The sequence below is a fragment of the Mustela erminea genome, chromosome 11, assembly GCF_009829155.1.
Source record: "Mustela erminea isolate mMusErm1 chromosome 11, mMusErm1.Pri, whole genome shotgun sequence".
Lineage (NCBI taxonomy): Eukaryota > Metazoa > Chordata > Mammalia > Carnivora > Mustelidae > Mustela > Mustela erminea.
This window is the reverse complement of record NC_045624.1, coordinates 78333374-78348063: the sequence shown is the minus strand read 5'-3', so window position 1 is coordinate 78348063 and position 14690 is coordinate 78333374. Positions and strand designations below refer to the sequence as shown.

The following is a 14690-nucleotide window of genomic DNA, read 5'->3' as shown; positions in this document are numbered from 1 at the left end:
TCCTACCTTTGAGAATATCCATGCTGATATATTTTGGGATTGTGTTTCATAATGTCTACAATTACTTAAAAACCATTCAGAGAAAAATATTGCTTGGCAATGGCAGAAAGCTAATGTGGCAAAACGGTTGATACCCAATAAATCTAGTTGATATGCTATATAGGTACTAATTCTGATTAATTTCAAACTTCTCTGTAGGTTGGAATTTTAAAAAATAAATGTTTGCAGACATGAAGAATGACATTTTTGGCTTGTTTTGGCATTTTTCTTATTTAAATTTTAAGATGAGATCAGTTTGCTTGTGTGCATGTCCTGGTTTTCTAGTCATTGAAGACAGTATAATTCTGAGCACAGGCTCTCAAGTTCTCAAGTGAGAGGGCTTTTTTTTTTTTTTTTTTAGCAGGTTTGAAACATCAAAATTGCTTGTAAATCAAAATTACAAGCTGGTTATCATTAGACAATATAAATATATACTATGCTTAATTTTCTCACCTCTATGACAGGGATGTAGCATCCAAATTACCTAGCACATTTTTAATACTCAATAAATGCTATCTAATTTAATTTCATATTCTATATTTTACACCTTATGTCTTTAGTCATTATAGCAGTGGTCTCCATTTGGTTAATTAAACTCCTAGGATTTCTTTAAAACATAATGTGGTCCTAATTCCACAAGACCTCAAAAGTACATCCATGTAATCTAGACTTGTTTGCATTGATTTATGAAAATCTTTGATATCTTTTGTAACTGGCAAGATATTTGTGAACTCTTTTTGTTGGTGGTTACCCTTTGCCAATCAGCATTTCTAAAAGGAAGTTATAGTCACATGCATTTTCTCTGTAAATGTGAAGATTTGAAGTTGAAAAAAAATCTGTCAAACATGGAACTTTGGGTTTAAAATAAGACAGGAGCTATCTCAATTAGACTAATAACCTTCTGTTAGATTGGAAAAATTATAGAAACTCGAGATTCAGAAAAATGCAATGTTCTCAAGTTTTTATTTTTTTCCCCTTTTCTTTGAAAATGGACAGGTCTGATTTAAAACAGTATTTGGAAAGATGGCTTCAGAGTAAAGACAAACATTTCACAGGGGAACATGAAGCAGAGGCTGTTCATCTATTTTTAATCCACATGGAGCCACAGCTCTAATATAACATACTAATTAGAAGAACGATTCTGTTCCAAGGAGAAATAAAATTCAGTTCCTGGCTTTTTCATTAAGGATCCCATGGTACCTGCAATTTTTAAGGCACAATCCTTTGAAAAACCCTAATTTGCTTGATTACTGTAACTGGCTAAAGTACTTTCAAATTTAGGCTCTATACTAAATTTCTTTTAAATTTAGGTGTTTTATAAATAGATATTTAATTCTGGTTCAGAGAAACTCCACTCCCACCATGAATAAAAAGTGTTTTACTTACTTTATGACTTAGTAGTTCTCTGCTTTATTGCAGATAAATAGTTCAAACATGTTTTAGATGCTCTGCACTCATTGCAAGACTCACTACAAACTATAAATTTATTATAAATATAGATAGCTAAAATGCTGTTTGGTCAAGAATTCATAAGGTAATGAAAACCTTTTGGAATTTTATATTGATGAATATTACTGGATAAAATGTTTACTTACATGACAGAAGATAGGAATATTCCCTTGAAATGTCCTAAAAAAATAAAGAGATACAGATGGGTTATAAATTTATTTCCTTCCATCAAAAATTCTATGATGAGTTTATGTTTCCATTACAAAATTTATTTTATTTCAACTATAAACTTACTATCATAATAATTTCTGTTCAAAAATTTTAATTGTATAGTAATTTGACTTAATGCCCTGGAAAACATTTTTATTTCTTACATTTGAACAATTTCAATTATAATAACAAGTTACTAATTTAAAAAATAGCACAGTTTTTCAATTTTTCATTCTATATTGGTATTAATAATCACTTATTCCCATGCATCAACTTAGATGTGAGTAATACTACTTACTTCAAATTAGTTTATAGGTACAAACATTGTAGTAGTTATTGAAATTTTGACTTATAACTCTACTTTTTATTTTTCTGATTTAAAAGATAAATGCATAAAATAATTATGCATCTATTATTGGGGATATATAAATTTATAGTTTATGACATCAACATAAAAGGAAGAAGCAGAACCATACAGAAGCAGAGTTTTGTAAGCTAATTTGCTATCAGTGAAAATTATACTGTTCTAACTTAGGATATTAATTGTAATCTGTATGGTATGCAGAAAAACACAGCTCTAAAGACACTGTATTCAAACCCAGTCAGTCTAAATCCCAGCCTGTGCTCTTAGCCATGTTATGCTACCTGTCATTGTAAAAAGGGATTTGAATGATTCACTCATTCATTGAGAAAAGTTGTGTATTGTCCATCTAATGAAAACTATTTTAACAAATTCTAGTATTACACTGCTGAATAAAATACTAAACATGTTTTCCAGTAGATTATAGTAATCATTGTAGAATTTCAGTTCATTATAATATAATACACACATTTGTAAAAAATGCGTGTATTATATTATAATATTTTCCAGTAAGTCCAGCATGAAAGGAGCCATATCTGGTTTCAGTGCAATAAGAATTCTATGGAAAGACTCAAGGGGATTGAACTTGGAGATTAATTTGTCACTATGCAGACTCTGACATGTCCTCAACCCCACTTCCTATCCCTCTTCCTCCACAACCACCTTGACTTCTTTGCTGTTCCTTGAAAACTCCAAGCACATTTCTGCTTGAAGCCTTTGTATTTGCTATTATTTCAGCATAAATACATTCCCTGAACATGACCTTAAGTCTCCCTACCTCATGGAGGTCACTTTGCCAAAGAGTGGTTCTTTAGTCACATTGTAAAAAAATAAAAAATTTAAAAAATAAATAAATAAATTACATTCCTCCCCAGAGATTTCCTACTTCAATTTCTTTCTTAAACCTTTACTTCCTGTCATAGCAGTTTAAATATCTGCATACCTATCTATCTTTCTAACCATCCATCCATCCATCATCCATTTATGTTCACACATAGTAATTTTTGATTGATCTGGTCAATGGACCATAACCAATATTATATAATTTTTATTATATGTAAGAAATGAGTAAATAAACCTAACAGTGCACTAATTATGTAGTTATAAGATTAAGACAAATTTAAATATTCAATCAGCTATTCTACCTTTTTGTAAAGCACATTTTTATTCATGTGTATTTTTAACAATTCAAAAGAAGAAATTTTTCACTACACTACTGTTCTCCTCTCCAAATGTAACTCATGAAATCAGTTACAAATTGAATTTAAGCTCCTAATGAGCTCCAACACTACTTCCCTCCTTGACTGTTAGTAGAGAGAAGCTTAACACATTATACTCATTGTATTAGCTTTTGATATTTAGGCCTTATAGAACTAATCAACCATTTCAGATAAATCCCTCTGAATACTTCTAAATACTTTAAAATAATTAAAAGGATATTCTGACATATGTATGACCTAAACAACATAATTAACTAAGTAACATTCTTTCCAAGCAAGGAGACATTTTTTTATAAGAACTACAGAACTCCTATATAATGCTAAAAGAACAGATAATAAATTTTTCTAGACAAACATGATTGTTTAATACTAAAGATAGCTAAAATTTCATAGAATAGAAAAATGGACATTCCATTTGTCCTTAAAAAGATATAAACGTGATCAGTTTAGGTAAGTGTTTTCAAACTAGGTAGATTATAATTATTCAGTCAGATTGATGTAAAAAAATAAGGAATTCCAACCTTTCCCATGTAAACAAGTAATCTGTATTTGATGTATTTGATAATTTATTAAACAAATAGAGTTCATGAGATGGATATATGAGAAACGGATTGGCTGAGAGTGCCAGATGTTGGAAAATGGTGCAGGTTCAAGGTAGAGTCATTTGTCTCAAAGACTTTCATATTTCCTTCCATACCTACACATACACAGAAGAGGGTGAGAGTGTGTGTGTACATGCATGCGAGTGTGTTTTACTGTGTTTGAGTCAACATTTAGTTTTGGCAAAGAAACAAACAACTAAGTTGTATAATATTTTCAAGATCTTTATGCTATGTAAGCTTTATAAGCCTTAAATATTTCAAATATGATTCACTATCATTATCCCAGAATCAAATGAAATAATAGAATTTAACATTAATAGCACAAGGCACAGCTATTTGGAGACATAATTTCTCTTAACAATCTAGCTGCCCTAAATATTTTACACAAAGGGCAGCCCTAATTAGAGGACATTTTGGGAAAATAGATGTTTTTTAATGATTTCAAGTTTGTATGAGGAGGAAAAATAAAGTGTATTTAAAATTGCCTTTTCTGCCATGACCACATGAGAGGAAATCTAGTTTCCATAATTATGATTCACTGACACCTGAGTCATCAAATGATGTTTTATGTCCTGTTTGATGTTCTTGGAATCTTATGAGTCTGTCTTTTAAAGGTTTTCTTCTTTGAACTAAGATGTCATATTTTGCCAACTTCAAAATCCAACTAGTCTTTATAAAGCTTACACTCATTTTACAGCCAGAAATCATTGAATTTGAATGAATTTCAATGAAGAAGGATTTTGTTTTTGTTTACTTTGGCTAATGGGTAGAAGAAATAAAGGATGTTTCAAAGTAGAGCTTGAATGGCAAGGCTACCTAAATTTTATGATGGAAACATGATAAAACCAGCCTAAAAATTTAATCTACAATAGAGAATAATAGATGAAGCCAGCATCTATAATTATTAACAGAAGAGAATGTGGTAAAACTCAATTAAAGCAGCATTCATTGGTATAAAGATTCAAAGACTTGAGTATTCTGCCTTCAAAGGGCTTCCAATTGAGCAGGAAAGAAATATACAAAAGCAGACCCTTATAATGCATCATAATAAGTACACTGATAGAACTACTTGCAGAATAACACAGAAGGGAAAGTGATGGCCTCTCCCTGGAGAAGTCAGAGCAGATTATACAAGATGAGATATAGTTGTAATTGCACACTGAACAGTCAATAGTTTCCCAAGTAGACAAAGGAGTCAGATTCCTAGATGCCTTGTAAGTAAGTTCAAACAAAGCTTAATAATGATGGGAAACATTCAACGTTTTAACATAGAAGTGACAAGATATGTGTTTTAGTCAATGTAACAAAATGTGATTTAATGTGATTTAATCATAAATGTGATTTAATCAATCAGAGTGTAAATTGTTTTAGAATGCTTCTCTAATGTAAATGGGGCAAAAATTAATACATTCCTATTGTGACTGAGCTTAAACCATAGTGTTTCCTTTATCTACTTATCCTATGTTCTTTTGAGGGGCTAAATATTCAATTGTTTATATATGGAAACAATGGAAAAATTACTTATTCTGCAAGAGAAGTTGTTTATTTATCTGAAAGTCCTTTCATTTGTCTTCCCCAAACAGTTTTAAACTATCATTTATGTTGGGTTAAGTACCAGTAGTTCAATTCCATGACAGGAACACAGACAAAGCAGAATCCCTGTGACTGTCACCTAAAACAGCTTCTCAGTTCTATGTGCTTTTATTTATCATCCTTCGGAATAAAAGATCACAAGAGGTTTTACAATAGAGTCTCTGGATGGTTGAGGTGATTCTCAAAGGGACCAAACAAAGAGTGATATATGGTAAATCAAATGAAAGTAAGCTTTAGTGGCCAATCTTTCCTGGAAGACCAGCTCTGCAATAAAAAAGGGATAACAGGATGAACTGAAGTAGACAAAAATGGTAGGTGGGATTTTGTATCATTTGAGCTAGTAATTACATTTTATTGCTAGTATTCAAAGTAACTCTCTACTTTGGCTCTACTTTGAATGTTTCTTTCAAGTTTGTAGTCTATTACTTAAATTGATATTGTAACAAAGATACTCTTATGTAATATGCTTCTAAGATGAGATACTCTTTCTCCTTTTCATTTTAGTAGAACATATTTTACTTAAAAGCTTTACAATCCAATTTCAAAATTAATCTGATGCTTTTATAGCATTAATTTTCTATTTCTAGCTCTGATTTTTTTTTAATAAAAGAGGAAAGCTGCTGTAAAATAAAGCATTAAAGAAAAGTTTTTTTCTTTACAATGGCTATTACATTATGATACATGAGAACAAAGTATTCGAGATAGACATTTTCAAAGAGGGGATGCTAATCCAAAGGTATTTTGAAATGTACGGTAATCAGATTGATAGAATAAAAACAAATAGAACATCATAAGAGTGTAATACATGAATCTACCAAAGTATTTACTCATTATTTAATCAGGAGTTCTCAGTTTCTAGTTTCCAAAATTAATTTCTCTATAATTATACACCAGTCTACTATTGGTGTTTCCTCAGGTCAAGTGACATTAACTGCTCCCCTACTAACCTTAGCTGATTTTTTAAAATCTAATTTTAAGAAATTAAAGGAAATAAATGTTGATGCCTACACAGATGAATAATGGAAGAAAGTCCTTGTGAATCAAGCAATCCATCCTGAAAAGGGCTGGAAAAAGTATGTAAGCATTATGTATTTTCAGAGACTTCCAAACACCACAGACCATGGAGAATTCTTTGTTAATCAAAAGAAGGTTAAGGGCTATTCTTCCAGCAGTCAACAAATATGTATTGACTTCTGTCTATTTTGGACATAAAATAGGAAGACATACTGTACTCAAGAATTTAACTGTGTATTAAACATAACTTTATGTATGTGTCTATGTGTATAAAACAAAATAAAAAATAGAATAAGATGGCCCTGGAACATTGTATGTTGGTTCAAACAATTCAATTGGCTTTTTCCACAGCATTAAGGCATCATACTAATGTGTTAGGGTGGCATCCAAAGAAAACAAGGCCTATAATTATAATGGGTGTGGCATAGTAATTATGGTTGTCATGCAGTTAAAATTACATTGGTTCATGGAGCTGTAATGGGTCAAATAACTTTTCCCTAAGCAAGATGTTGGGACTAACTTGAAGCGTGAGATACTTCATTATGTATATCATCACAGATGGCCAGAAAACCATTGGGAAGTCGTGCCTTTCAAACTGGTAATTGTATAGAAAGAGCATTTCTCCCCTCATCTGAATAAGGACAGGGAATATATTCCCTGAATATAGCTTTTGTGTGGTAGGTAATAAGATGGCATCTACCACAAAGAAACAGCCAAGTGTTTGAGAGATCACAGTATGTCAGCAAGGTAATGACCAATACTTTAGGTTTCTCAGGTCTTGAAGAGCCATATTCTATATATTGTAACAAAAGATTTTGTTAAAACTTTCTTTTTATTTTAACTCAATACAGATTTCATTGGAGTTCCTTTATTATAGTTTATTCTTTCTAAATGTGTAATAAAGCAACGTTCTGAAAGTATCAATATGAGTCAACTGTACAGAAGAAATTAAAGGAAAGAGGGTGTTCCCAGAAACTGTTGTATCAGAGGGACCTGCGCAGGATGATGCAGTGGTAACAATATAAAAGAGCTTCAGTGAGAAGGTGAACACTAAGGTAAACACTAAGAGAGAACCCACTAGTTCACTGGTGATTTTCCTTGTGTAGTCCCTATTAAAAAGCTTATTTAAAAGAGGGTGAAAAAATGCTTATTTTTAACAGAGGTGAAAAAACTAACTCTTTAGAGCCAGAGAATTAAATAATTTCTACATTCAATGACTTCTCTGCTGGATCCAGCATGAACTTAGAATAAGGAGTATTAACCACCTGTACCAGTCCCAGGTTGTTCTGATTTAAAGACCTAAAAATAAAACAATAACAAATGGCTCTTCTCTTTCCTGTTTGTAGCTCTTAGAACATAAGTCAGAAATTAGAGAAGGAGAATGCACACGTAACCTTTCCCTCTACCTTCCCCCTCTTCGGTTCTAAACCTACGGACAATTCTCAGTGAAAAGGATATAGAAAGTACAGCGGAGCATGGAAAGGCCAGGGGAAGTGACAGTTCATGTGCCCACTTGAATACATTTTACCTTACTTTCATGCCTGCCTTAACTCATGAGTATATTTTAAGAAGTAAAACTATTTTGTTATTTTAGATTACTGACTACAGCACTGGTTTTATTTACAGTGTTTCTACTGAGCATAAGCAAGGCGGCAGTCCTGATTATTTTATTTTGACAGAACAAATATGTGAGCTATGAAGATTTCTGGATCGTGTCTGATATTAAAACAGAGCCATGAAAATAGATACTTTGGATGAGACTTTTCAAACAGTGACTGCCGAAGGTTAGCCACCCACAAAGAAGATTTAGATTAAAGCTATAAAAAGCTTGGTTGTGGAATTACTAACTGTTGGCAAGTGGAAAAGGAATTAAATCTATAAACACACACAAAAAGGGGCAAGATGACAGTGCATGTGAAGACTTCTGACAATGTTAACAATTTTCTAAAATATAAAGAACAAAAAAGCAAATGGAATTCATAGTGGATTACTGAGCCAGAGTACTTTTACCTTTAAACACTAAAAATTTAAAAATAAGAACATCCAGGTAAGAAAAATGGAATTAGTAAATTCATGATGCAGGAGACAAAATCAATGCATTTATCTATATATTCAAATATTTATGAGTACCTACCATGTGCTAGACACCACTTGGTAAAAGAATAAAGAAGTAAACAAATATTCTTAATAATTACATTTGGAGCAGAGGAGGGAAAGAAATAAGTAAAAATGTATTTTGTTAAAAAGTAATACACACCCATGGGTCAAAGATGATTTAGCACATTGTATTTTCTAACATAGCTACAGTTTCTCCCACCTGGCATTCTCTTCTTAAAATGTAAGAGGAGATGTAAATTGCCACCCCTCCTGTAATCAAAATGACTTCTATTCTCCCATCCTTGAATCTTGGCAGGCTTTTGAGGATGCTGGAGTAACACCATGTGTCATTTAAGGCTAGGTGATTAAGTGGGGCATAGCTACTACCTGGCATTCTTGGGCCACTTGCCTTTGGAGTCCTGAGCTACCAGTAAGCAGAAGGAATGTCTTGAGGTCATGATAACACAAGCAATTCTAAACTAACTCAGGTGGAGAAACCATACAAGATTTCTTAAGCTCTGAAACTACAGAAAGAAAAGGGGGGGGGGGTGTCTGACTAACTTCCAGTAGCTTCAGCATTCCACTGTGCTAACTTCAGACATCACTGACTGCATGAAAAATGCGACCCAGAACAGCCCAGCAAAACACTTCCCAAACTCCTGATTCAGACAATCAAGATATCAATATATCAAGATATGTGGAATATAGTTAAAGCAGAGCTTTGAATGATATTTATAGATACAAAGAAAGGAGAGAAATCACTTTCCTAAGTGAAATCACTTTTCCTAAGCTGTCATCTTAGGAAGGTAGAAAAAGAGGAGTAAGTTATAACCAAATTAACTGGAAGAGAGAAAATAACTAAAATAAGAGGAAAAATCAGTGAAGTGAAAATGACAAATCAACATCTAAAGTTAATAAAATTAACAAATTAATGAAGTTAAACTGTTAAACCTCTAGCTAGACTGGTCAAGAAAAAGGGAGAAAAATCACAAATTACGAATGACAGGACTGAAAGAAAAGGCATTGTTATAAATCATACAGATATTAAAAGGTTATAAAGTGATTTATTGAACATCATTAGGTTAATATGTATGACAACTTAGATGAAATAGGTGAATTTCTTATAAAGCATAACTTACCAAAACTGACAGAAGAAGAAATGGAAAAATTTCAATAGTCTCAACTAAATAAAGTAATTGAATCCATTATAAAATTCCTCCCACAAAGAAAACTCAAGACTCAGATAGATAAGCCGGAAAATTTTTCAAACATTGAAGGAAGAAATAATAACTATCTTATACAAATACTTTTATAAATAAGGGACAAACCATAGTCAAATTCATTTCAGGAGAGCAGTATACCTGATAATAAAACCTCACAAAGACAGAATGAAATAATATTCCTTCTAGACAGATCTTGTGAGTCTAGAAAACATTCTTTAAAAAGTCATTAGCAAATCTAATGTAGCAACATATAAAAAGATCAGTGCAAACTGACCAACTGTCTTATGTAAAACTGTTCAACATAAAAAAAAAATTGGTGTGAATCACCACATTAATAGAATAAAAGAAGAAAATTTTATGATCATCCCAATTGAAACTGAAGAACTTGATAAAATAGAACTCTTACTATCAGTCAAAACTTTCAACATATTATGGCGAGAAGCAATATTACTTAATCTTAAAAAAACCATCTATGAGAATCCTATAACTAATATCAAAATAGTGGTGAAGCATTAAACATTTATCCTCTACAATTAGGAAAACAAGAAAAAGATGTCTAACCATTCCACATCTATTCAACATCATCATCATCAACTATTATCATCACCTACCACTCACCATGAACATTATATTTGAACTTTTAGCCAAAGAGAAAGGAAAAAAATAAAAAATTAAAAAGGAGTAGTAAAACATTTATAGAAAACATGATGTGTAAGTAGAAAATTTTATGGAAGCTACCAAAAAACCTAGTAGACTTCTACGTAAAGTAGCATAGTTATAGATTCAAGTTTCTTATACAGCTAACTCAAATTATTTTTATTAAAAAAAAGTTTTTAAAATCACAATGACATCAATGAGTATTTAGCCATTAAGTAAAGTTGTCAAGACTTCTTCACTAAAATACCAACTACTGTGAAGCCTGGACGGCTAGTCAGTTAAGCTGCTGCCTTTGGCTTGGGTCATGATCCCAGGGTCCTGGAATCGAGTCCCGCATCCAGCTCCTTGCTCAGTCTGGAGCCTGCTTCTCTCTCTGCCTCTGCCTGCCACTCTGCCTGCTTGTTCTCTCTCTCTCTCTCTCTCTCTCTCTGAAAAACAAATAAATAAATTCTTTAAAAAAAAAATACCAACTACTAATGAAGAGATTAAAGAAAACCTAAATAAACTGAGTATATGATATTGTTAAAATATTCATTCTCATCAAATTGAGCTATAGATTCAATGCAAACTCAATCAAGATCTCAGCAAAATTTTTGAGGAAATCAGCAAGCTATTTGTCAAATTTATATAGAAAGGCAGAGCTAACTGGAATCTAAAAAAGGAGGGGATTTTGAAGTACTTAAACCATCTGATTTAAAGATGTACTTAAATCTGTGTTCAACAAGACAGTATGATAATGGTATAAAGATTTACATCTGTATCAATGGAATAAACAAGAGAGCCCTAGAATAAGGCTCACATGTATATGTCCAGTTGACTGTCAACCAAGGCACCAGGAAAGTTCAGTGGGAAAAGTCTGTTTAATGAATTAAGCTAGAACAAGTAGGTATTTATATGAAAATAAAATTTAAAAAATGAACCGTGACCTTAACTCCCAGTAGATAAATCAATTCAAGATCCAACACAAAACTAAATATAAGCTACAACCATAAAATTAAATATGAAAATACAGAGAGATACAGTTGCAAATTTGAGAGAGGCAAATATTTTTAGATAGAACGCAAATACATCAACCATAAGATAAAGGCTGAATTTGAAATTAGAAATTTCAAATTAAAGTTAGAAATTTTAAAATTAAATTAGAATTAAAATTAAAATTAGAAATTTCTGTTGGTCAGAAATATCATATAAAAATAAGGGGAGGGGCGCCTGGGTGGCTCAGTGGGTTAAGCCGCTGCCTTTGGCTCAGGTCATGATCTCAGGGTCCTGGGATCGAGTCCCACATCGGGCTCTCTGCTCGGCAGGGAGCCTGCTTCCCTCTCTCTCTCTCTGCCTGCCTCTCCATCTACTTGTGATTTCTCTCTGTCAAATAAATAAATAAAATCTTAAAAAAAAAAAATAAGGGGAAAAAAGGTCATACAATGGGAGGAATATATTACAATACAAATATCTGATAAAATATTCTTATCTCATATATATCACATATGATATATTCTTATCATATATATCTATTTTATATACAGTATATGTTTTATATGTATATAAACTCTTAAGGGATAAACTAAAGACAATGACGTGAAGAACTACTTCATAAAAGAAATGCATATTTGAAGTGGCATTTAACATTATAAGTCACAGGGAAATGCAGATTGAAACCACAATGAGATACTGCTATACATCTGCCAAAAAGGCTAAAATTTAAAAGGCTGACCATATCAAATAGTGATAAGGATATGAAACAAACAAAAGTAACATGATACTAATGAATATGCAAAATGGTATATACACTTCAGAAAAGCATTTGGGGGGGGGGGCGCCTGGGTGACTCAGTGGGTTGAGCCTCTGCCTTCAGCTCCAGTCATGATCTCAGGGTCCTGGGATCAAGCCCTGCATCGGGATCTCTGCTTGGCGGGGAGCCGGCTTCCCTCTCTCTCTGCCTGCCTACTTGTGATCTCTCTCTCTGTCAAATAAATAAATAAAATCTAAAAAAAAAAAAAAAAAGAAAGAAAGAAAGAAAGAAAGAAAGAAAGAAAGAAGAAAATCGTTTGGGTATTTCTTAAGAAGATAAACATACATTTACTCTATGACTCAGCAATTTCATTCCTGGATACTTGTGCAAGAGTAAGGAAAGCATATGTCTACCAAAAGGGTTGCATAACAATGTTCATAGCAGTCTTATTCATGATTGCCCTATAGTGGAAATAATCCATCACTATCAAAAGCAGAATGAATAGAAGTAACCATAGTATATTCATAAAATAGAATGTCACTATAGAAAAAATAAAGAACTGCATAAATGAATAAATGAATGAATAAATAAATAAATGCAGATTCATTACAGCCTGTATAAATCTTAAAAACATAATGAGAGGAAAAGACAAGATATAAAAGATATGTATTGTATCATTTCATTTATGTAATGCCCAAGACCTAACAGATCTATTGTACAGTAATTAAAAATCAGAACATAGATCCCTCTGTGAGAGTGATGAGGTGGAGAAAATTAACAGGAGGCTGAGTGGACCTTCTGGATTCCATAGGGTGATGGAAATGTGCAGAATATTTTTAAAAACAAATATTACACATGCAAACCCAAGTGCCAAAATCATCAAAACTCACTGAACTTAACACTTAATATCTGTGCTGTCAGGGATTTTTAAATTATATATTTTGATACAAAAGACAGGTTAAAGCAAAGGATTGGAAAATATATACCATACAAACATTAAGCATAAGGGGGATGGAATGGCTAGATCAATATCAGGCAAAAATTTCAAGAAAAGCAGTATTACCAGAGAGAAATATTTTATGATTATAAAAACTAAAAAGAAGACTTAACAGTCCTAAGTATATATGCACCTAAAAATAACATTTCAAAATACATTAAGAAAAAACTAGCAGAACTATACCCGTAAATTGGAAAAAAATACTTAACACAACAGGAACAAATATATGCAATAACATGAATGAATCTCAAATGTATTACTGGAATCAAAATGATACATGTTTTATGATTCTATTGATTCTATTATTATTATATTAACCTTTATGGTTCTAGGACATTCAGAAAAGACAAAATCATGACAGAAAATAGATCCGTGGTTGCCAGGGATTAAGAGTAGAGAAAGGGTTTGGCTACAAGGAGGCATGGGAGAATTTGGTGCAATGGCTAAAATTAAAAACCAAACCAAACCAAAACAAAACAAAAAACCCCAGAAATAACAAATTTTATTTTTTTAAGGTTTTATTTATTTATTTATTTGAGAGAGAGAGAGAGCACAAGCAAGGAGAGTAGCAGAGGGAGAAGGAAAAACAGACTGCCCGCTAAACAGGGAGCCTGGTGCAGGACTCAATCCTAGGGCCCTAGGATCATGAACTGAGCTGAAGGCAGACGCTTAACTGACTAAGCCACCCAGGTGCCCCAGGAAATAACAAATTTTAGTGAGGATGTGGAAAGAAAGGAACCCTCCTGCTCTGTCGGTAGGAATGTAGATGTCCACATATTGCAAAAAAACAGTAAAAACGTTCCTCAAAAAATTAAAAGTAGCATGATCCAGTAATCCCACCACTGGTTATTTAGAAATCAAAAATACAGATTTGGAAAGACAGTGCACTACGATATTTGCTGAAGAATTACTTAACAAAAGCTAAGATATAGAAGCAATACAAGTTTCCATCAGTAGGTAAAAGGACAAAGAAAATGTAGTCTACACATATATATACACACACCCCAGAATATTACTCAGCCAGAAAAAGGGATGAGATTGTGCCATTTGGGACAACATGGATGAACCTAGAGGGTATTATGCCAAGTGAATCAGTCAGACTGAGAAAGACAAGTACTACATTACTTCATTCATATATGGAACCTAAAAAACAAAACACATGAATAAACAAAAAGCAGAATCTGACCTATAAATGTAGAGAATAGCTGATGGTTGCCAGAGAGGTGGGGAATGGGGTGATGGGCAAAATGGGTGAATGGGAATGGGAGAGGGAGTCTTCCTGTCATGGAATGAGTAAGTCAGAGAATAAGGTTACAGCATAGGAAACAGACTAGTCAATGATATTGTAACAGGGTTGTAAAGTGACAAAAGGTACCTACATTGTGACAAGCATAGCATAATATATAAAGAAGTTAAGTCACTATGTTACACATCTGAAACTAATGTAATATTTTGTGTCTGTTATACTGGAATAAAACAAAAAAAGACTTGGAGAGCTG

General features: G+C 32.6%; 1 protein-coding gene across 1 annotated transcript in view; it reads right to left on the bottom strand.

Annotated features, from left to right (window-relative positions):
* Nucleotides 1-14690, bottom strand: part of SEMA3A (semaphorin 3A) — a 461780-nt gene that overhangs the window by 404937 nt on the left and 42153 nt on the right. The window contains exon 2 of the mRNA XM_032305095.1: nucleotides 1635-1668. The gene's annotated coding sequence lies outside the window, so the exon portion shown is untranslated. The remainder of the gene's footprint in view (nucleotides 1-1634; nucleotides 1669-14690) is intronic.